Genomic DNA, 25,524 nt, shown 5'->3' with positions numbered 1-25,524 from the left:
ATAAGGCAGGCTTTACTCCTGGGATGCAAGGTTGGTTGAACATATGCAAATCAATAAATGTGATCCACCACAGTAACAGAATTAAAAGCAAAACCATATGATCATCTCAGTAGATGTAAAAAAAGCTTTCAACAAAATCCAACATCCCTTCATGATAAAAGCCCTCAACAAACTAGGCATCTAAGGTACATACCTCAAAATAATAAGAGTCGTCTATACCAAACCCATCATACTGACTGGGCAAAAGCCAGAAGCATTCCCCCTAAGAACAAAAACAAGACAATGATGTCTACTGTCACTGCTATTATTCAATATAGTACTGGCAGTCCTAGTCAGAACAATTAGGCAAGAGGAAGAAATAAAAGACATCCGTGGCTGGGCGCGGTGGCTCATGCCTGTAATCCCAGCACTTTGGGAGGCCAAGGCGGGCAGATCACGAGGTCAGGAGATCGAGACCACCCTGGCTAACACGGTGAAACCCTGTCTCTACTAAAATTACAAAAACAAAAAACAAACAAACAGAAAAGACATCCACATAGTAAAAGAAGAGGTCAAATTGTTTCTCTTCACTGACAGTACGATTTTCTCTTTTTTTGAAACTGAGTCTCCCTCTATCGCCCAGGCTGGAGTGCACTGTCACCATTTCACCTCACTGTAGCCTCTGCCTCCTAGGTTCAAGTGATTCACCTGCCTCAGCCTCCAGAGTAGCTAGGATTACAAGCATTCACCACCATGCCTAGCTAATTTTTGTATTTTTTAGTAGAGATGGGTTTCACCATGTTGGCCAGGCTGATCTTGAACTCCTGACCTCAAGTAATCTGCCTGCCTTGGCCTCCCAAAGTGCTGAGATTACAGGTGTAAGCCACCATGCTTGGCCACTGATAATATGATTCTATATCTAGAAAACCCTAAAGACTCTGCCAAAAGGCCCATCAAACTGCTAAATGACCTCAAGAATGTTTCAGGATACAAAAATGATGTACAAAAATCAATAGCATTTCTATATATAACTGAGTACCTCAGCCTTGAAATACATTTTTAAACCATTTTTTTCCTCTCCTTCCTAATCTCAGAATGTAGCCTTGTAGTGTAAGACTCTTTGTTATGCCCTTTCCCAACAGGCATATCTGTGCACAGTGCTTGCCCATCTAACTATGTGCTTGCTTAGAAATTCCAGGAGCCAATTTTGAAACAAATCAAGCAGAGAGACCCAGCTGCAGATCTTCCCACTCAAGGGGAGTTACGCCCAAGTCAGGATGATGCAAATCAGATCTCTAGATGGGAGATTACTTGAGATAACTATGGGAACAAGACATGCAGCTATGCACTCCCTTTTCACTACTCATGTTCATATCCCACACCTTTTTCCTTCTTAAACCCCTTCACTCAGCCCAGAAGGCTGAGATGGCTCTTTTGAGGCTTATGCCCAGACATTCTCCCATCTGCTAGCATTTGACCAATAAAAGTTGCTTTCCTTTCACCACACCTCAGTTCTCATGCTTTGACTTCTGAGAGGAGAGCAGCTGGACTTGAGCTGGTTACATATACACCCAATAATGTTCAAGCTGAGAGCCAAATCAAGAACACAATCCCATTTACAATAGCCACACACAAAAATGAAATATCTAGGAATACAGCTAACCAAGAAGGTTAAGATCTCTACAAACCTGACAATGTTGGTGTTGTCGTGTTTGGAAATGATAAACTAATTAAGGAAGGAGATACAGTGAAGAGGACAGGAGCCATTGTGGATGTTCCAGTTGGTGAGGAGCTGCCGGGTCATGTAGTTGATGCCCTTGGTAATGCCATTGATGGAAAGGGTCCATTTGGTTCCAAGACCCATAGGCGAGTTGGTCTGAAAGCGCCTGGAATCATTCCTCGAATTTCAGTGCGGGAACCAATGCAGACTGGCATTAAGGCTGTGAATAGCTTGGTGCCAATTGGTCATGATCAGTGTGAGCTGATTATTGGTAATAGACAGACTGGGAAAATCTCAATTGCTATTGACACAATCATTAACCAGAAACGTTTCAATGATGGATCTGATGAAAAGAAGAAGCTATACTGTATCTGTGTTGCTATTGGTCAAAAGAGATCCACTGTTGCCCAGTTGGTGAAGAGACTTACAGATGCAGATGCCATGAAATACACCATTGTGGTGTCAGCTATGGCCTCGGATGCTGCCCCACTTCAGTAACTGGCTCCTTACACTGGCTGTTCCATGGGAGAGTATTTTAGAGACAATGGCAAACATGCCTTGATTATCTATGACGACTTATCCAAACAGGCTGTTGCTTACCATCAGATGTTTCTGTTGCTCTGCCAACCCCCTGCTCATCAGGCCTATTCTGGTGATGTGTTCTACCTATACTCCCGGTTGCTGGAGAGAACAGCCAAGATGAACAATGCTTTTGGTGGTGGCTCCTTGACTGCTTTGTCAGTCATAGAAACACAGGCCGGTGATGTGTCTGCTTACATTCCAATGAATGTCATTTCTATCACTAACAGACAGATTTTCTTGGAAACAGAATTGTTCTACAAAGGTATCCACCCTGCCATTAATGTCGGTCTGTCGGTTTCTCGTGTTGGATCTGCTGCCCAAACCAGGGCTATGAAGCAGGTGGCAGGTACCATGAAGCTGGAATTGGCCCAATATTGTGAGGTCACTGCTTTTGCCCAGTTCAATTCTGACCTCGATGCTGCCACTCAACAACTTTTGAGTTGTGGTGTGTGTCTAACTGAGTTGCTGAAGCAAAGACAGTATACTCCCATGGCTATTGAAGAACAAGTAGCGGTTATCCATGTGAATGTAAGGGGCTATCTTGAGAAACTGGAGCCCAGCAAGATTACAAAATTTGAGAATGCTTTCTTGTCTCATGTTGTCAGCCGGCACCAACCCCTGTTGGGCACTATCAGGGCTGATAGAAAGATCTCAGAAGAATCAGATGCAAAGCTGAAAGAGATTGTAACAAACTTCTTGGCTGGATTTGAAGCTTAAAATCCTATGGATTCACATCAAATACCAGTTCAATTTTGTCATTGTTTATTCTAGTAAATCAGTTTTATTTGTGAAAGGGTTACTCTCATACTCCTTATGTACAGAAATCACGTGAAAAATAAAGGTTCCATAATGTGAAAAAAAAGATCGCTACAAGGAGAACTGCCAATCACTGCTGAAAGAAATCACAGATGACACAAATAAATAAATTTTTAAAAAATTCCATGCTGATGGATTGGAAGAATCCATATTGTTAAAATGGCCATGCTGCCCAAAGCAGTTTAAAGATTTAATGTTATAACCATCAATGTCAGTTTTCACAGAACTAGAAAAAAACTATTCTGAAATTCATATAGAACCAAAAAAAAGTCTGAATAGCTAAAGCAATCCTAACCAAAAAGAACAAACCTGGAGGCATCACACTACCCAACTTAAAACTATACTATAAGACTACAGTAAGCAAAACAGCTTGGTACTGATACAAAAAAGACAGATGAATGGAACAAAATAGATAATCCAGAAGTGGTTCTATACCTATAGCCATCTGCTCTTTGACAAAGCCCACAAAAAATGGGAAAAGGACACCCTATTCAATAAATAGTGCTGGAATAACTAGCCAACCATATGCAGAAGAATAAAACTGGACCCCTACCTTTCATCATATACAAAAATTAACTCAACATGAATTCAAGATTTAAATGTACAACCTCAAACTATAAGAATCCTGGAAGAAAACCTAGGAGAAACAGTATTCTGGACATGAGCCTTGGCAAAGAATTTTTGGCTAAGTCCCCAAAAGCAGTTGCAACAAAACCAAAAACTGACAAGTGGGACCTAATTAGATTAAAAAGCTTCTGCTCATCAAAAGAAACTGTCAGTAGAGTAAACAGACAACCTACATAATAGGAGAAAATATCTGCAAACTATGAATCCAACAAAGGTTTAATATCCAGAACCTATGAGGAACTTAAACAAATCAAGAAAAAACAAACAAACAAATAACCCCATTAAAAAATGGGCAAAGGATATGAACAGATACTTCTCAAAAGAAGACATATAAGCGGTCAACAAATATATGAAAAAATGTCCAACATCACTAATCATCAGAGCAATGCAAATCAGAACCACAGTAAGATACCATCTCACTCCAGTCAGAATGGCTATTATGAAAAGGTCAAAAAACAACAGATGCTGGTGAGGCTGTGGATAAAAGGAATGCTTATAAACTGTTGAGGAGAATGTGAATTGGTTCAGTCATTGTGGAAAGCAATTGAAGATTTCTCAAAGAACTTAGAACTACCATTTAACCTACCAATCCTATTATTGGGCATATACCAAAGGGAAAATAAATCATTCTACCAAAAAGACACATAGACTTGTATGTTCATAACAGCGTTATTCACAACAGCAAAGACATGGAATTAACCTGGGTACTTATCAACAGTAGATTGAATTTTTAAAATGTAGTACATATACACCACAGAATACTACACAACCATAAGAAAGAATGAATTCACATCCTTTTCAGAATCATGGATACAACTGGAGTCTGTAACCCTAAGTAAATTATTATAATATAGGAATGGAAAACCAAATACAGCTTGTTCTCACTTGGAAGGGGAAGCTAAACACTGAGTACACATTGATATAAATATGGTAACACTAGACACTGTGAACTACTAGAAGGGGCGGGAGGGGGGATGGGTTGAAAAACTACCTGTTAGGTAATATGCTCACTACCTGAGTGATGGAATCTATATCCTAAACATCAGCATTACAGCACATACCTGTGTAAAAAACTTGCAGGTATATCCCCTGCATACAAAATAAAAGTCAAAATTATTTTTTTAAAAAGAAATTGTTGTCATTACAGGAAGTGGTAGATATTTTGGGTTCTGCCTAGGCTGTTTCTGAATCATAGGGGAGTCCATGTGATTCTGTTTGACATAAGTATCCCTGCTCAAACCATTCTGGAAGGAATCAACTTTATACATGGAGACATCTGTCATCTCTCTGAGGTGGAGAAAGCCTTCCAGGATATAAATGTTACTTGTATGTTCCATATTGTCTTTTATGTTATATCAGGGTGGAAACAATGGAATCAAAAACTGGTTGAAGAAATCAATGTGGGCGGGCGGGGGTGGGGGGACACAGGCAATGTCCTCCAGGCTTGCAGGAGGATACGAGTAATAAAATTAGTTTACACTAGTGCTTTTAATGGATATTTGGAGGTGAAATGGTCAGAAATGAAGATGAATCTCTGTATTTCTTAACTCTTCACCTCTATAGCAATCACTACTCTCAGACAAAATTGACTGTGGACAAAAAGATGGCGGAAGTGAATGGTGTTTTTCCTCCCCTACATCCCTAACATCCTGAATCCCTTCTCTTAAGTCTGTGACCACTGGGATACTTGGTCCCACTAGGATAGCTTTCCTCTACTGTGATTCCTCATCTACATGTTCAGTGTTGTCAGAAGAATGATGTTCTTTTCCAGATAGATGAATTACACAGCATTTAAATTTATCTTATTTCATTTTTTATGAGAAGTTATAAAATTGGAATAAAAAGCAGAAACAAGGAAAGGGATCTTCTGAAGTATACATTTTATAAGAGCCAAGGAATTAGTACCTGGAAAAATAAACTGTAATATTTAAAATTAGTTTATATATGGAGATAATTATGTTTCTTGCTAACATGCCTATCACCCTACTGATTCTCAATTTGAAATAAGAATTATAACTTTTATATGTCTGAATATGAAATTTTACAACTTTGACAGAAGAGGCCAGAGAACTAGCTTGCTTTTTTTCCACCATGTAGGAATAAAACAAGAAATCAGCAGTCTGCAGTCAGCAGTTACTGGAACTCAACCATGCTGATGCCTTGATCTTGGACTTTCCAGCCACCAGAACTATGAGAAATAAATATTCCTTGTTTATGCCACCCAGTTTATGGTAATTTGTTACGTCAGCCTAAACTGATTAAGACAAAAATGCTAAGAAACAGAAGGACCACAAAGTAAAATTCTGTAACTTATTCTGGAGTTTTAGATCTACTACAAAGGTCTAGAATCCAGTAGGTCTTCATGGACTGAATATAGTACCAGCAAGGGGGATGTGGACATGAGCCAGATCCTAACACAAAGGATATTTGCCCTCAAACCTCCTTCATGGTTCCTTCCAGGAGTGTGCAGCCCAGAATGAAGGTTTGATGGAGTGACTGGTGCCACAGGTATGAGCAATCAGTTCATAACTGGGGCAACAGTTTGGAATCAAAGAATCATGATTGTTCTTGTAAATGATACTTATGTACCAAAGAGGCACATTGGGCTCAGAACATAGCAATTTTTCTCCTAGGTCTGTCAGCCTATATATCTTTTACAGGCCAAGTATGTCAAGAGTCTACATGTGAGAGAGGTCTTAAAAACCATACAATATACATTTTGTACACAATTTCAGAATTCATAACAGATTATACTCAAGATACTGCATTTTATCTAGTGTGTTTTTACATTATAATTTCACAGGGTAACAGCTTCTCATTTTCAATGCCAGGTTACTTTTATGTGATAGCCACATTTTGTACCAATCTGGTGTTCAGATTTTATATTGCTTGATATGATTTTTTTTTAAGCGCATAATCACTTTCTTAAAGTTTCTGTTTAAAAACTTACAGGAAGCATGACACAATATAAATTATATTAGAGATGGAATATTTAATATCCCCTAAAATACCAAATAGCTTACTAGTATCCCAGTATTTAAATATACAGTTGATAACTCAAAGTAATTTATGACTGTTTCTTTGTAATCATTTTGATGTCACAGGTTGTTTAAGGCTTAATGATGATTAAGAACATTTAGTGAATTTATGCACACTTTAATGAATTGATTTAACATTTCAGCTGTTTATGTGCAAGGACCCATAAAATTATCAATTTAAATGACTTGAGAATTAAAATATAATAGTTTATTCTTGGAGCATTACTTTTTCTCTCTCCAGTTATTGGTCAGGCTACCAAATGCTTTTAAAAAAAATCTGTGTTTTAAATATTTTTATTTATTTACTTATTTTGAGATGGAGTTTCACTCTTGTCGCCCAGGCTGAAGTGCAATGGCATGGTCTTGGCTCACTGCAACCTGCGCCTCCCGGGTTCAAGTGATTCTCCTGTGTCAGCCTCCTGAGTAGCTGGGATTACAGGCACCCGCCACCATGCCCGACTAATTATTGTATTTTCAGTAGAGATAGGGTTGCAACATGTTGGCCAGGTTGGTCTCAAACTCCTGACCTCAGGTGATCCACCTGCCTTGGCCTCCCAAGGTACAAGGATTACAGTCATGAGCCACCACGCCGACCTAAATATTTTTACATGAGATTGTGGATGATAATCTCATTTTGGGTAGATTTGTATTTTGGGTAGATTTGTATTATGGGTAAATTTTTATCAGGGATCCTGATTTTAAAAGAAGAAAATAAATTTTTTTTCCAGTTATGATTAGCATTTTTCATTAATTACCAGCTTTAGTTAAGGTAGCTTCATTTAATTCATACATTTTATTTGTTAATGCATGGTGCAATTAAAACAATAGTTACAATGTCATGAAGGACCTGTGCCAAGAATCAGATGGCACCACATAGCCGTCATTACTTATGACAATGCTACTTTTAAATTCTCATTTTTTTAAATGAGAATATTGAGGCTCCGAGATGTTAAGTAACTTTCCCAAGAATACACAGCTAGTCGATTCAGATTTATAAGGCCACAAAGCCTGGGTTCTCAGTTACTACTCTGCTCACTGGAACTTGTGGGAGCAAATTCTAATAAACTTATAGCTCTTCTTGCCCAAAAGATCTTAGCTCGGAGAGGAAGGAGACCTCTATACTGCAGAGCTAAGGGTTTAAGTAGGTCGTGCTTGACTTCCGGGGCATGTGACATGTGAATACAACTGGTTTTACGATGGTAAAATCATCAGCACTTCCATGGAGCATCTTGTGTTTCTCAGGGCATGGGAACCAACCATCTGCAGCATAAGGTAAATTTTTAACTCAAAAGTCAATGAGATTGTTATTGCTACGGATATCACCATATTATTTGGCAGGTAATTCTTATTGAAATATCATAAAGGGCAAGTATTGTGACAACTTTTCTCCATGATTAATAAAACAAACAGATAATTTTTACAATACTAATCCTTGCTGTGTTTCTTAATAAAATGTTCTTGATTACTTAAAGTCCTATTAAATTAAAAATCAGATTTTTGCAACATGTAGAAGGCTCTTTTAAAAGAAACTATAGTATTATTCTATATTGTATTTCTGTACGTATAATATCACACCACCATAATCTGCATGGTCTAATAAAATAATAAATTGTTTCTCTATAAATAACTTTCCCACAATATGGAAACATTGGCAATGTTTTGTTTTTTGTTGTTGTTTGTTTGTTTTGTTTTGAGATGGAGTCTCACTCTGTCACCCAGGCTGGAGTGCAGTGGCGTGATCTCGGCTCACTGCAACCTCCGCCTCCCGGTTTCAAGCGATTCTCTTGCCTCAGTCTCCTGATTAGCTGGGACTACAGGCGTGTGCCACTATGCCAGGCTAATTTTTTGTATTTTTAGTAGAGACGGGGTTTCACCGTGTTAGCCAGGATGATCTGGAACTCCTGACCTCATGATCTGCCTGCCACAGCCTCCCAAAGTGCTGGGATTGCAGGTGTGAGCCACCGCGCACAGCCGGCAATGTTTTTTAACCTGTAGTTTAGTCTTCAGACCCTCTGAAATTACTTGCTGAATTAAAGTATGCCTTTTATAAGAAACAACATTCCAGTAATGTAAAAAAAAAATTCTGATCTCTTCTTTTACTTTCCATTTAACTTAAGGTACATTTTAGAGGGCATTCTTGTGCTTACTTCATGTAACCTCACTTGCTTTTAGGTGAATTCAAAATTCTGATGTTAATCCCTTGTATTAGGGTTCTCTCGAGGAACAGAAGTAATAGGATATATGTATATACAAAAGAGAGTTTATGAAGGAGTATTGACTCACACGATCACAAGGTAAAATCCCAGGATAGGCTGTCTGCAAGTTAAGGAGCAAGCAAGCCAATGGCGGTTCAATCTGAGTCCCCAAACCTCAAAAGTAGGGAAGCTGACAGTGCAGCCTTCAGTCTGTGACCAAAGGTTCGAGAGCCCCTGGAAAACCACTGGTGTAAGTCCAAGAGTCCAAAAGCTGAAGAACTTGGAGTCTGATGTTCGAGGGCAGGAAGCAGCCAGCACGGGAGAAAGATGAAGGCTGCAAGACTCAGTAGTCCGCTCTTCCATCTTCTCCTGCTTCCTCGCTGGCAGCTGATTAGATGGTGCCCACCAGGTTGAGAGTGGGTCTGCCTCTCCCAGCCCACTGACTCAAATGTTAATTTCCTTTGGCAACACCCTCCCAGACACACCCAGGAACAATACTTTGCATCCTTCAATCTAATCAAGTTGTCACTCAGTATTAACCATCTTCTTACTGAGCAGTTGACTCATAATAACACTGCCGGAGAGAACTCTAACAGTTAACAGAAGCGTTGTTTGTTGTCCTAAGTCTGTCATAATATGCTGTATAACCTTTCAAGAAACATTTAAAATGTCCTCTTTCAAGCAATGAAATGTGCATTCCTTGAATTGAAAGAATTGAGCCTCCCTGATGTGTTGCCTGACACGGTGGGAAAGGTGAGCCCCTGAGTGGGGGACTCATCCCAGATCCCATTCTGTCACAGGTTTGTGAAAGCAGAAGTCACTTTCCTTCTGACCTTGGCATGCATCCTGCTTCAAGAATGGAGCTGGAGGCATATCCATTCTGATTACAAAGAAAATTTAAGTCACTCTCCTACAGAATTTTAATTTCAATAATTGTTTTAGTAATTTGCAAGTATATGGCATGTTTTGTCTTAACTAATAGAAAAAGCGTCCTTTTTAAAAAAGAGAAGTGTTAATGTAATAATAATAGTTATGACTTCACAGGGTGTGTGTGTTCTGTTCCAAGCACTTTAAACATATTAACAATTTAATCCTCTCTTCCTGGGCGCTGCCTACCAAGGTGGCAGCCATCTCCTCCTCGGCATCATGGCCGCCCTCAGACCCCTTGTGAAGGCCAAGATCGTCAAAAAAAGAACCAAGAAGTTCATCCGGCACCAGTCAGACTGATATGTCAAAATTAAGCGTAACTGGCGGAAACCCAGAGGCATTGACAACAGGGTTCGTAGAAGATTCAAGGACCAGATCTTGATGCCCAACATTGGTTATGGGAGCAACAAAAAAACAAAGCACATGCTGCCCAGTGGCTTCCAGAAGTTCCTGGTCCACAACGTCAAGGAGCTGGAAGTGCTGCTGATGTGCAACAGATCTTACTGTGCCGAGATTGCTCACGATGTTTCCTCCAAGAACTGCAAAGCCATAGTGGAAAGAGCTGCCCAACTGGCCATCAGAGTCACCAACCCCAATGCCAGGCTGCGCAGTGAAGAAAATGAGTAGACAGCTCGTGTGCACGTTTTCTGTTTAAATAAATGTAAAAACTGCCAAAAAAAAAAGAAATTTAATCCTCATAGTAGTCCTTGGAGGATGATATCATCCTGATTTTGCAGATGAGACTACTGAGGCACAGAAAGGCCAAGCCTTATATGGCAGAGCTGGGATTTGAACCCAGGATGTCTGGCTCTTAATGCTGTTAGTTCACATTCTTAACTGTGGGCCAGATGTGTGTAATTGGCTGTCAAACGTGGTTCTGACACAAAATTCTACATCTAAATTCCAGTCTCCATTTTACATTTCTGCTAACCTGACGGGGAAAATTTTTTACTTTAATATGACCAGGGATCCACATTTTGAAAAATATCACCAGTGCAGTCCTGACAGCCACTTCTTCATTCTTAAGCACCTGGGAGGAAACTGTTCAGAAGTGATTTGTTAATGAAATGGTAAAATCAGCTCTGCCCTTGCTGATGAGTCAAGAATAATTACCAACGACTGAGTCCAGCCTCATGACCACTTTCTTGAGTGACATTTAGTTTGTATCCTAATTTGAAGTTTACAATTCTGGCAAGATATTGAACAGCTGCATGGATAATTTTGTTCACAGATATAGATGCAAAGCTCTATGCTGCGTTAAAGCTATTTTAAAAAGCATACTTTAGGACTAGTGTTTATTTCCTTGTGTCTAAATTTCCTGTTTTGCATTTGCTTCAGCTAAGATTGTTTTGGGCTAAACTTATCTTCCTACACAGACCCTTGGTATCATGTAAATCAAAATAGTCATTAAAACACAGGCATATCTAATTATATGACTCTTATTATCGCTACATTGAAGTTTTTCTAACATTCTTAAATTTTGTCTACATAATGAATATGTTTTTAACAGGAAAAAAACTATATGTTTGATTGCCTGCTTATTTAAATAAAAAGAGAAAGAAGAGATAGAAGAATTATGTACTCTTTATTGGTTGCCAAACAATAAAAATACTTTTTTGGGAAAAAAAAGTAAACCCCATTGTTTCTTTGAATGTGCTTGTTCTTTCAGCTCAGTCCTAAGAGTAGATGATTACTGAGCACAGGGCCCTGAGATGAACTAAGGTACTCGCATCTCATTCAGGCCTCACAAAGCAGTGGAAGTATTAACGTTTCCTTCATTTTATAAAGAGCACGCTGAGACTAAGAACGGTTGATTAGTTTGCCCAAGTTCTCAAGAGTAGTAAAATTTTAGCCATTAATTTAAAACAGACCATCTGGAGGTAGACTAGAGCTGAAAATGATCTCAATTAAAGGAAAGAATTCTGTCACTTTGTGGAGTTTTATGAAGAGATAAGATAGAAACCAACTTACTGAGTATTAAACAAAAGGCTATTCCCCAAAAACATCCTTCCACGTTCATTCTTCAATCAGTAAAGTTTTACTACGGTTAAGGCAGAAAAAGGGTTAGACACAATTCCTTTCTTCAAGAAGCTTAGAGGTTAATAGGGACACTACAATATTTGTGACACAACTTAAAAGCTACATAAAAATGGTATAGAAAGGTAAAGATTTCTCTGTGGAAGAGGTATAAAAAAGAAAATATTTTCTTCGTGGTAAGCTTGAAGGTTCTTCCTCCCTGGGAGGCTTAAAGAAGTCTTCATGATGGAGATCTAGAATCCATCTTTAGTTGGTTAGTGTGCGCACATGTGAGAGAGAAAGAATGAGGCTGGAAATGGGTGTACTTTTAAGAAAATGAATAAATAAATAAATGATCTTGTTTGCGTAGGAGCCTGGAAGAGACTAATGGAAGCTGTGAATAGAAAGACCCTTTGAAGCCAATTTGGAGATGGCCTTGAAAACGAGGGACGTATAGAATTTTCTTAAAAAGAAAATAAGAAACCTTTAAAGGATTGTATCTGGGGAGAGGCAAGATAATAACAAAATCTTCGAGGAGGGAATAAGCCCTTACCTCACTGCTGTTCACCTTGTTTGAGGGCTTACCCTTCACAGCATGCACCCCTGCTCCTGGACCTCCCCGTCGCCTAGGCGGAGTTCACTGTTAGCCTTTGTCAAGTGTGATCACCAGCTGGCTTGTCTATCTCTTCTTATCAGTGATTGGGCAGTCTTGATACTGAGCTTCCCAGCTGTGGACCCACAACTAAATTACTGTAAGACCCAAAGGTATGAAACGCCCTTTAAGATGCCGCCCTTGAGAATAAAGAATGTTACATACCAGCAGAGGGTGTTAGGTTTATGCAAGAAGAAGATGGTGTGGTGGAAAAAATCTGAGAGTAAGAAAATTAAGGGAAGAGAAAATAATAAAAAAGAACAGTGATCATTTGTATTAAATAATGAGAGTGAAAACAGGGCTAACAGTATTTTACAGGTGCAGTGGGTCACAGGTTGTTGACATGTAACCAACAAGAATTGGACTACATGGCTGCAACCCTTTGTCTGCAAAAGCTCACATGTATTGGCTAGTAATGTTCAAGTAATTAACAGAGGACATTAATCAGTTAAATATCTATCTGCACATGTCTTCTCTAAAAAATTTCAGGTCTCTGCTGGGCATGGTGGCTCATACCTGTAATCCCAGCACTTTGGGAGGCTGAGGCGGGCGGATCATGAGGTCAGGAGATTGAGACCATCTTGGCTAACACGGTGAAACCTCGTCTCTACTAAAAATGCAAAAACAATTAGCCGGGGGTGGTGGTGGGTGCCTGTAGTCCCAGCTACTCGGGAGACTGAGGCAGGAGGATGGCGTGAACCCGGGAGGTGGAGCTTGCAGTGAGCCGAGATCATGCCACTGCACTCCAGCCTGGGCGACAGAGCGAGACACTGTCTCAGAAAAAAAAAAAAAAAAAAATTCAGGTCTCTATTTTTTTCTGTCTAATACTTCTGGCTTCAAGGATAGAGTCAAGAGAACTGAGACCAGGAATTGCAACTGTTGTAATCAGGCAAATCCCCACAATGTCCCAGGTCAGAGAGTCAAGAGAGAGGCAGCTAAACAATGGGACTATACCCACCTATGACATGACCTTTTAAAATATCTTTTTGTGTGTGTGCTTCTTTAGATGGATAGAAGTGACCTTATGTCTATGCTTTGATTTTTGCAAAATTCTTAGGCTGTAAAAGATATAGTTGTGACTAGGAGACTAACTCTCATTTGCCTCAGTCCTAAATTCAGTGTGTTCAGTATAACATTGAGGAAATAAATATCATAATAATGATTTCAGGAGTGACATATTAACTCCATTATTTTTGAAAGAAAGTGTGGTCAGGCTCTGTGCTAAAAAAAAATTCTACCTACTGATGTTCCAAAAGTGTGTCATGAGATGATCTGTTACACTGAAAACTAGATTTCTGTGAATGCGGAATGACTTCTGTGTCCTTTTCTTTCCATATTCAAATCTTATTTCACTTCTATGAGATTTCCCCTTATTTATGGGTTTCTTTAATCATATGCATAATTTTTATGTTGACATCTAGTAAAGGTATACGCTTTTGTTTCATTTTTAGCATGGACCTAAGAAGCTCTTCCATCATAATCTATGGCTTTCATTACTGATTCTGTTTATAGATAGGATACAAAGATAATATAAAAATCAAAAACAAGTTGTAAGCAAAAATTATTTTTTAAATTAGATTTTTCTCTTCAGCTTAAATATTTCACCCTTCCAAAGGGTGAGGGAAGGGGGAAAGATGAAAGTGGCAGAATTAATGTAGAAATAAAGTGTTTGGAGCAGAGCTTGGGTTTTTTCCCATAGAGTGAATACTAAATTTTATCAGTATAATGATCCACCACAGTTTAAAGAAGCAACACATTTTCCGATTACAATGATAACTTTTAACATATCTAACATTTTAACATATCTATATCTTCTAATACATTAGACTTGAAAAATTCTGTAGTGGTTACCTGTCTCAGCATTTTGCAAACATCATCCTTGCTGTACCAAAACAGAGTTCACAAATTTTGGAAAGATGTGTGAGTGGCTGTACCTCTTCTGGGGCGAGACAACTGACGGCAACAACTATACGTGCAAGTAGTTGTTCTCTGATGAGCTGAAACAGTCACTCATATCACTTCCCATGCTCTGTGGTTCACATGAGGAGCACTGGTAGAGAAAGGCAGCTCTAGATCTTTGTAAGAAGGTAATAAGACACCAAACTGTGTTCTTCAATGGCAAGTGTTAATCTGATACATCTCTCCAAGGAAGGGCTGACAATGGGAGTTGAAAGCCACCAGATAGCAAACACCCTGTGGCTCTCAAAATGAGTGGGAAGGTAGTTACACAGAGTTGGTGCCCCCCATACCTGTCTGGAGGCCTGGCTGAAGAGCCAATCCTAGTATGCCCCTCCTATCATCGTGGCCACTCTAGGAGCCAGCCCCAGCCACAGCCCTACTAGGCAAGAGTTGTCATACTTCTTCTACAAACTTCGAGTAGACTTAAAGTTTTCCTTTTGTCTTCTTCACCAGAGAAAGAAAAAGTTTACTTTTGGACAGGTTGCACTAAAGCACTTTAGATGTTCTCTTTTCTCTGGTGGAAGCCTGTGTCTTAGGAGACATGGGGAGCCTGCTGCTGGCTCACCTGTCACAGAACTGGATCGTGAAGCTTTCATCTGGGTTTTCCCAGGTGGGCATTTTAAACTTCTGCTTCAAAGTCTGTCTTTGTACTTTTAATAAATAAGACATTTGTACTGATGGAATCTGCAAGACAGGTTTGAAGGAAAAAATGTCTAAAAGTGAAAGTCTATTTCTTTCCATAAAGACGATATCATGAACAGTCATGTAAAAAAGTATTAAAAATAGCCTTTTTGAATTGGGGATCTATTATGTTCAGTAGCTAAACTATAACACAGAAGACCACATGGAGCACATACATGAAATATTGTTGAGGTGGCCATTTGGAGTCCTGAGTTCTAGTAAGGACTCCACTTCAATTGGCCACATGATCAAGGATGGGCACATCACTTCTCCATGACTTACAGTCTTCGTCTCTAAAGTGAAGGCTGAATACAGGTGCCCTTAAAGCCGCAAAGCATCACACATTTCACACCTGTTTACCCTCTCTTTCTCTTAGATAACACTTTTTCTCTCTCTTTTCTTTCTTCAAAATGCCAGTGTCTCCTCTCCCCGTCTCATTCTTAGCTTCCTACTTCACCGGAAAACTGAAGCAATCGAAAAAGAATGTCCATGAGCTTCCAACATCACATTGGCTTATGGCTGTGATCTGAATGTGTCTCCTCCACAATTCAGGTGTTGAAACTTAATGGCCAGTGTGACAGTATTAAAAGATGGGCCTTTAAGGCCATGAGGGCTCCTCCCTCATCGAAGGGATAAAGGTCTTTATAAAAGAGGCTTCACACAGCATCTGGCCCTCTCGCCATGCTACCTTCTGCCAGGTGAGAATGCAGTGAGAAGGACCTCACCAGATGCCGAATGCTGTCTCCTTGATCCTGAACTTGTCAGCCTCTAGAGCTGTGAGAAAATACATTTCTTTTCTTTTCTTTTTTTTGAGACAGTTTCACTCTTGTTGCTCAGGCTGGAGGGCAATGGCACAATCTCGGCTCACTGTAACCTCTGCCTCCCAGGTTCAAGGGATTCTCCTGCTTCAGCCTCCCAAGTAGCAGGGATTACAGGTGTGCGCCACCACGCCTGGCGAATTTTGTATTTTTAGTAGAGATGGGGTTTCACCATGTTGGTTAGCCTGGTCTCGAACTCCTGACCTCATGTGATCCCCTTGCGTCGGTCTTCTAAAGTGCTGGGATTACAGGCATGAGTCACTGCACCCAGCCAATTTCTTTTCTTTACACATTATTCGGTCTGTGGTATTCTGTTATAACAGCACAAATAGACTGAGACCAAAATTGATACCAGGAGAATGTTGCTACCACAAATACCCGAAAATGTAGAAGCAGCTTTGGAACTGAGTCATGGGTAGAGGCTGGAACCATTTTAAAGGGAATGCTGAAAAAGCCTGTATGGCCAAACATGGCACATTAAGGGTGATTCTGTTGAGGGCTCAGAGGAAAAGGAGAGCTGTCGGGAAAGCCTGAACCTTCTTAGTTTATCTTAGACAAATTCTTATATTATCTCAGTGGTCGTGACCACTGAGTAGTCACTGGTAGAAATATGGACAGTGAGGGCCTTTATTAGGTATCTTAGAGAGAAATGAGAAACACCTTACTGGAAACTGGAAGAAAGGCCATCATTGTTATAAAGTAGCCAAGAATTTGACTGAATTATGTTCCTGCCTCAGTATTTTGTGGGAGGCAGAACTGAAGAGTGGTGAACTAAGATACTTGATGAAAGAAATCTCTAAGCAGTAAAGTGTTGAAGGAATTGCATGGCTTCTCTTAACTGCTCCTAGCAAAATGCAAAAAGAGAGAAATGACTTAAAGATGGAATTTATAATCAAAAGGGAAGCTGTCACATGTAAAGAATGTAAAGATTTGAAAAATTCTCAGCCTGGCCATGTAAATAATAAAAAAGCATGTTTAGTAAAGAAAACCAAGGTTGTGCCCAATTGACAGTCTAATAAGCAGATTAGTGTGAATAGCAGGAAGCCAGGAGCTACTTATCAAGATAATGGGAAAATGACCCCAAAGACATTTCAGAGATCTTCAAGGCCGCCACACTTTTCACAGGTAGAATTCTAGGGCCTTGGGGGCAGAACAGGTTTGAGGGAGGGGCCCAGGATGCCCTTGGGAACTTGAGGCTTACCATCCAGGGTCACCTCAAATCTCTGTCCCTGCATTCGGGCACTGTGCTCCTTGGCTACCCCAGCTATGGCTCAAGCAGGCCCAGGTGTGGCTCAAGCTACTGCTTCAGAAGGTATAGGCCATAGCACTTGGCAGCATTCATGTAGTGCTAACTCTGTAAGTGCACAGAGTTCAGGAGCTTTGAAGGCCTGGCTTCCTCCCCTTGGTTTCAGAGAATGCCATAGAGTGTCTCCACCAGAGAAGTGCACAGTGGAGCTGTGTGAGTGACGCCACCTCAGAGAGTACTCACTAAAACAAAGTCTACTGGAACCATAGGGCAGGGCCATGCTGGAGACCTCCACATTTTCGAGCCACCAGCATGCAATGTCAGTGTAAAAGAGCTGCAGGCAGGAGACTCCTACCCATGAGGGCTGTGGTGTGGGCTATGCCCAGCAAAACTATGGGGTTGTGGCCTTTGGAGTCTTGGGGATCCAACCCCTGCCCCAGTCTGCCTTGAAGGTAAAACATGGAGTCAAATAAAATTATTCTCAAGCCTTAAGACCTAATGTTGTTTGCCCTTTTGGGTTTTGGACTTACTCAGAACTTGTTACCCCTTTCTTTTTGCCAATTTCTGCCTTTCAGGATGGGAATGTCTATCCCACACTTGTACCACCATTGTGTTTTGGAAGCAAATAACTTATTTGACTTTGCCACCTCATTGCTGGAGGGAAATTTGCCTCAGGATGAATTGTTCCTTGAGTCTCACTCATACCTGATGTACGTAAACCTCTGGACTTTAGACTTTTGAGTTGTTGTTGGAATGAATGAAAACTTTTGGGGCTATTGGTATGGAATTAATAATGTATTTTGCACACGAAAAGGACATGAATTTTGAGTGACCAGAGAAGAATGCTACGGTTTGAATGTATTTCTGCCAAAATTAATATGTTGAAACGTAATGAAGAATGTGATCATATTGAGAGGTGAGGCCTTTAAGAGAAATTAGGCCATGAGAACTCCTCCTCCATGAATAGGATTAAGGACTGCCTTAGTCTATTTTATGCTGTTACACCGAATACCACAGACTGGGTAATTTATAATAAATGGAAATTTATTGGCTCACTATTCTGGAGCTGGAAAGTCTAAGATCAAGGGGCTGACTCCTGGCTAGAACCTTCGTGTGTGTTTTTTCATGGTGAAGGGCATACAAAAAAGGGTGAGGGACAAAAAACCTGGCCAAACTGGTCCTTTTGGAAGGAGCCCACTCCCACAATAGCAACATTAATCCATTTATGAAGGCAGAGCCCTCATGGTGTAATCACCTCTTAACATTCCCACCTCTTAATACTATTGTAATGGCAAGTAAGTTTCTAACACATGCTTTTTGGGAGGACACATTCGAACTGCAGCAAGACCCTTAAAAAGGAGGCTTAAATGCAACATTTGGCTCTCTTGCCCTTCTGCCTTCTGTCATGTGCACAGGCAGCAAGAAGGGCCTCACCAGACATCAAATTCTGGCATCTTGATTTCAGGCTTCACAGTTTTTATACCTGTGAAAAAATTAATTACCCATCTGTGGTCATCTGTCATAGCACAAAATGAACAAAGACACTTACCCATCAGTACCTACACCCACAGAGGCTGCCTCCTCACCTTTTAACTTAGACTAACTACCCTTTCTCATATACAAAGCTCATACTTCACCTATTCAAAAATAGAAGTCACAAGATTAGCTCACCTCTGGCCTTTGGATTTTTCTCTGATAATCATGCAAAGCTGAGTTGCTCATCCCATGACTGTTCGGTAAAGACAAAAAAACTATTTCTTTCATCTCCCTTTCTATCCATTCCCCTTTCACCCTCACCCCGGTATCTTTGATGTTCCCTGAACTGGCCAAGTACTCTCCAGCCTTAGTCCTTTTAATGGTTCCATCCACCTGAAACGTCCACCTGAAACGTTCTTTCCACAAATATCTACAGAGCTCGCTTCTTCACTTCATGCAAGGGTTTGTTTAAATATCGCCCACTTAATAATGTATGTTTTGATCACAGTTTTTAAAATAAAAATCCATGACTAATGAAGACTGACACACAGGTAGTCCTTTGAACAATACCTAGATAAAAATGTCTGTGGAGTGAAAAGAATAAATGCTGACTTTGCTGTTTACTGGTTTTCTTCAGGAAAGTCTCATTATTTCTCAGACTACTTCATCAGAAAATGGAGATAACAATGGCTTTCTTTTATGGTCATTGTGAGACTTAGATGGCCCCATGTTTCAGAAGTCCTCCTTATGAGGTCGCCCTCGTGGCTGCTCTTCACTTGAGTTTGGCCTCCTGCTCTTTGTCACTCCCCTTTGTGGAGACAGACAGACTTTCTGGAACTGACTAACCTCTCACCACCCAACCCACATCTGGCTACAGGGGAAAGCACATGCTTGCTGCAGGAACTACACTGGTTGTACCATCCCCACAAGAGTGTCCTCAGATTCTTCTTGAGAAGGGTCTAGAATTGCACCAGAACTCTGATCCCCAGCCCAAAAGCTTGCATCAATATGGTATTTTTACGTACATGTACATAGTGAAATGACTACCATAATCAAACTAATTAACATATCCATCACCTCATGTATTTACCTTCCTTTTTTATTGTATGAGAACTCTTAATATCTATTAGCAAATTCCAAGCATATAATACAGTATTATTAACAATAGTCGCCATGCTGTACATTGGATCTCCAGAACTTATTTATCTTGCATAACTGAAATTGGACTCTTTAATCAACATCTCCCAATGTCCCCTACCCCCAACCCCTGGCAAACATTATTCTACTCTCTGCTACCTGGATATTTTGTCTCTCTATGTACATTTTAGATTGCACAAAATAAGTTGCTGTTATAATGAGTGGTATTGCATAGGATCCACAAATCAAGTTAGGAAGACATCTTGACAACATTGAGTCTCTCTATCCATGTACGTGGAATAGGTCTGTTTATTTAGTTCTTTGATTTCTTTCATCAGCTTTATAGCTTTCCTCATATAGATCTTATACAAATTTAGTAGATGTATATCTATGTTTTTAATTTCTAGGGGTGCTAATGTAAATGATATTCTGTTTTAAATTTAAATTCCACTTGTTTATTGCTGGTGTATAAGAAAGTGATTGATTTTTGGATATTAGCTGTGCTTTTATTTTTATTTCCCTCATTTTGTTTGTTTTGAATTTATTTTGTTTTTCTTTCTTATTTCTTAATTAAGAACTTATTGACTTGAGGACACAAACGATCCTGAATAGCCAAAACAATATTTAGCAAAAAGAACGAAGCTGGAGGCATTATACTCTCTGATTTCAAAACATATTATAAAGTCAAATTAATCAAAACCACATAGGTACTGGCACAAAAACAGACACAGTGACCAATGGAACAGGATAGAAAGCCCAGAAATAAACCTACCATTTGATTTTTGACAAAGGTGCCTAGAACACAGAGTGGGGAAAGCACAGCCTTCTCAGTAAATGCTGTGAGAAAAACTGAGTATCCACATGTAGAAGAATGCAATGAGATCCTTGTTTCGTACCATATACAAAAATTAACTCTAAATTGATGAAAGACTTAAATATAAGACTTGAAACTGTAAAACTATTACATGAAAACAGAGAAAATGCCCCAAGAGATTGGTTTGATCAGCAATTTTTTGGATATAACCCTGAAAGCATAGGGAACAAAAGCAAAAATACACAAATGGGATGACATCAAGATTAACTATCTTCATTGTATTATTTGATGAATAGAAGTCATTAATTTATAGAAGTTCAATTTAATAAACTTTAAAAATATTTGGTGTCTTTTTGGTCTTGTTTAAGAAATCTTTGCCTGGCCGGGCGCGGTGGCTCAAGCCTGTAATCCCAGCACTTTGGGAGGCCGAGATGGGCGGATCACAAGGTCAGGAGATCGAGACTATCCTGGCTAACATGGTGAAACCCCGTCTCTGCTAAAAAATACAAAAAAACTAGCTGGGCGAGGTGGCGGGCGCCTGCAGTCCCAGCTACTCAGGAGGCTGAGGCAGGAGAACGGCGTAAACCCGGGAAGTGGAGCTTTCAGTGAGCTAAGATCCGGCCACTGCACTCCAGCCTGGGCGACAGAGCGAGACTCCGTCTCAAAAAAAAAAAAAAAAAAAAGAAATCTTTGCCTATCTCAAGGTCATGGAAGATATTTTGGACTGTTTTGTTATAGAATTTGTATTGTTTTTACTGTCTAAGCTTCCACATTGTGGCCTATGATCCATCCTGAATAAATGTTGCTAAAAATTAAACTTTGACTTAGCTTAATATAAATGATATTTATATTTACGTATTACATATGAGAATTATTTTACTATAATAACTATAATTAAGGCAGAATAGATAGTTTAAATACATATTCATGAAGATGCCACTTCCTTTCAACAGGCAAAGGATAATCTTTTCAATAAAATTTACTAGATCAGTTAGATATCTGTAGGTGTGTTGGTTAATTTTATGTTTAAACTTGGCTGGGCCACAGTGCCCAGATACTTGGTCAAACATTTTTCTGAATGTTTCTGTCAAGATTTTTTCATCTAGCTAAGAATAATATATAAATCAGTGGACTTAGGGTAATGCACATTACCCTCCATAGTATGGATGGGCCTTCTCCAGTCAGTTAAAAGACTTAATACAGCAAAGACTGGCCAGGCACGGTGGCTCGCGCCTGTAATCCCAACACTTTGGGAGGCTGAGGCAGGTGGGTCATGAGGTCAGGAGATCGAGACTATCCTGGCTATGGTGAAATCCCGTCTCTACTAAAAATACAATAAATTAGCCGGGCGTGGTGGCGGGCGCCTGTAGTCCCAGCTACTCAGGAGGCTGAGGCAGGAGAATGGCGTGAACCCGGGAGGCGGAGCTTGCAGTGAGCCGAGATTGCGCCACTGCACTCCAGCCTGGGCGACAGAGCGAGACTCCGTCTCAAAAAAAAAAAAAAAACCATATCAGTATGTCTATTCAGAAAAATGTTTTTCATATATATATACACACATACACACACACACACACACACACACACACACATATATATATATATTTTTTTTTTTTTCAGAGTCTCACTCTGTCACCCAGGCTGGAGTGCAGTAGTGTGATCTTGGCTCACTGCAACCTCCATCTCCTGGATTCAAGCGATTCTCCTGCCTCAGCCTCCCGAGTGACTGGGATTACAGGTGCCCATCACCACGCCCAGCTTTTATATATATATATGTGTGTGTGTGTGTGTGTGTGTGTGTATGTATTTCTGGTAGAGACAGGGTTTCACCATGTCGGCCAGGCTGGTCTTGAACTCTTAACCTCAGTTGATCCACCCGCCTTGGCCTCCCAAAGTGCTGGCATAGGCCACTGAGCCTGGCCAGAAAAATGTTTTTTATATTCTAATGGTACCAACTTCAATACCCTTTATCACTCTGAACCACAGTTTTTTAATTTAATAAGGAAAATTTGGGTAGAAAAATGTATTAAAATACATATTAATCTATCAAATACTACACAAAGACAAGTCCTTAAATGGGTTAGGCAATATGCTGAAGTTGAATACCAGTAAAACGTTGAGTAATCCCTCCATAGAATTCCCATAGAAATCTCTTCCTGACCATAAAGCTAAGATCATTGCCCTCCCTCACTACCAGAGGGATGTGATTTTAGCATTTGTATCCAATTTGTGGGTAGCCTAAGCCATCAGTGAGATATTTGGCATTCTGTATCTAAGCATGTTCCCTCACCACCACATTTCTTCATTTCTCTTGGTTCTATTCTATCTGTAGAAAACACTGAAAAGTGACAAGATGTGATGTTGAAAATCTATTTCAAAATCATACACTCATTGCTCACTAAATATTAGCTCTTCAGTCCCCTGCAGGTACCTGGGATCAGTCTCTCCCACCTCTCTATAGAGAAGAGGGAGGGCTACTCTGACTGTTGTATATTCTCTTGGTTTTCAAAAATGCCTACTAATTAAATGCCACTGGGCGTGTGCTCCTACTTCCTGGGGGGATGAGACACAGTGTGACACAAAAGACAAAATGTCCTTTCTGTATGTTATTATGTCATTTTGTTCATATTCTGTGGCCCTACACATTTATAATGTCACCTTTACCTTTCATTACGTTCATACATGCACACTATTCAGTTTCTGAGACTTCTCATTTCATTGTTGATTTGTCGATTTCTAAACAAACAGCACTGTTTTAACTATTTTAACTTCAGACTTTTTCAGTAGGAAAAGTCATATTTGATTTTTATCTTGCTTGAAAATGCTTCTTATTCATATTCTCATCAGGATGAAATTCCCCTCATCCTGATATTCAGTAACCTCATTCATTCCATCCATTCCACCTGACTTTCTCCCCATCTGTTAGCTCCTGCTGTATTCATTTCTCATCTTATCAAGCTTAGGAAGAATATGGTCCATTATTTACCATTTCCTCTCTTCTATCATTAGTTTAAACTGTGTTTCTCCAAGTGTGGTCCATGAACTATTGCCTCCGAATTACCAGGGATACTTGCTAAAATGCATATTCCTAGGCTCCATTCAATCTGGAATGAATGGAGCTTGAAATCTGCAAATTTAATATGCACTTCTGAAGTACCTCATCGTTTGATAGCTGCTTCCCTCTCTGCTCATTGCATGGCATCACTCTCAAGAACCCTGACTCAGGATGAACCTGCCTCTCTGCCTTCTTATGGCCTTTAACTAAGTGGGGGGAGTGGTGTGACTGAACGAGCATTCACCACAATCCACTTCAACAGGCTTCAAACACCACCAGCAATCCTGATACAGAAGTCAGCATCTGCCACACATTCTCGCTATCAGCAGTGACCCAAGTGTTCAGTCTCAGCCAGTACCTCACTTCACTTATATTGAGTTTCCTTTAATGGGCCACTGTTGCTCTTTTCTCCCAACACTTGTGAGTCTGGGACACCCTAGTTTATCAAACATGTTCTAAATGGCACTGAAGCTCAAAGAGAAATGGTCTGGATGCCACTTCCCTTCTGCACAAATGGCTTTTTTGTATCTCTATAAATCTGCAAATGAAAAATAGATGCGTCTAGAAGGAGGAGCAACCTCACTTATCAGACCATTGATAAGACAAACATACTTAGTTACAGTCATCCCTTGAACCATGGGTTGGGCACTTGTTTTATACCTGTTATCATGAGAGGGACTGTCCAAGTGGTTCATGCCAGAGAAAAAGAGAGTTTTCCCAATGTAAATGAACTTAACATATAAGGATTTAATACTTCTAGTAATTTCAAAATGATTTTAAAAATTAAACTTCTTCCTTCTTTAATTTCCCTGTACCTCACACTGTAAATGAGTGCACAAGAAAGATTAAAAAAAAAGATGACACTAAAATTTTAGCTGTTATTTGGGAAATAGGAGTGATTTTTAAATTATTATTTTTACAAAGTAACATTTATTAATTTTGTAAGTAGAAGGAAGAAAGATAATACTTATTCATTTAACAAATATGCTCCAACTTGAAAATGCTTTGATGACAAAGGGTGAGGTCAGCAGTCTGCTGTGTCAGTAAGGTACAGAGGAGTGCTTTAGCCTTGGGTCCCGCACACACTTACAACAGCAGAACAATCTGGTGCTTTGGGAAGAGGTGTCCATAGGGGCTAAGGCACAAAATAAGAGGGCTGCATAGGGACTGTGTGAAGTAATAAATTCCTGAAGGCCTGCTAATTCTATGTATTTAAAATTTAAAATTACCCTTTCAAGCATGGAAAAGACAATTTAGGATCTTTATAACCAAAGAGGATAAGAATGATCTCTTCTCCTTAATGGAACCCCAGAGACTAGAATTTAACTATTTCCTGGCTCCATTCCACTTCTATCACCGCAATTTGAGTCTAGAACTCAAAGTGCAATTCATCCTAGATTCTATGTACATGTACAAATCATCACATCTGTTTTATCTAGAAGTATAACGATAACTTAGTGTTGCAAGAAAAGCCCTATGTCTATTCAGAAAATGTTATTTATATTCTAATGGTACCAACCCCTCCCTTGACTCGGCTCTGTAACCATTCTGGTAAATAGGAGGGATTAAGGTAAATAGGAGGGATTAGGTTTGAAGATGGACAATCACTAAAAACTTGAAAAAAAAAAAGTGACTTCATCGCCTAAAGCATTTCAATGACTTCACATTGCATTCAGAATAAATCCAAGTTACTTATCCTGACCTATGAAGCCCTGGACCCTTCCATTCCTCTACCTTTCCAAGTTTATTTTATGCCAGTCTCTCTCTGTGCCACCATCATGTATATGAA

At 39.8% G+C, this 25,524-nt stretch overlaps 2 pseudogenes; both read left to right on the top strand.

The window, feature by feature from the left end:
• Positions 1-1,631: 1,631 nt before the first annotated feature.
• On the top strand, positions 1,632-3,038 carry LOC103219916 (ATP synthase subunit alpha, mitochondrial pseudogene; annotated as a pseudogene).
• Positions 3,039-10,043: 7,005 nt separating this feature from the next.
• Positions 10,044-10,601, top strand: LOC103219798 (large ribosomal subunit protein eL32-like; annotated as a pseudogene).
• The last annotated feature ends 14,923 nt before the right edge of the window (positions 10,602-25,524 follow it).

This window comes from Chlorocebus sabaeus, chromosome 12 (genome assembly GCF_047675955.1).
Source record: "Chlorocebus sabaeus isolate Y175 chromosome 12, mChlSab1.0.hap1, whole genome shotgun sequence".
Taxonomy (NCBI): domain Eukaryota; kingdom Metazoa; phylum Chordata; class Mammalia; order Primates; family Cercopithecidae; genus Chlorocebus; species Chlorocebus sabaeus.
Note: the sequence above shows the minus strand (reverse complement) of the source record. Positions and strands in the feature narration are given on the sequence as shown.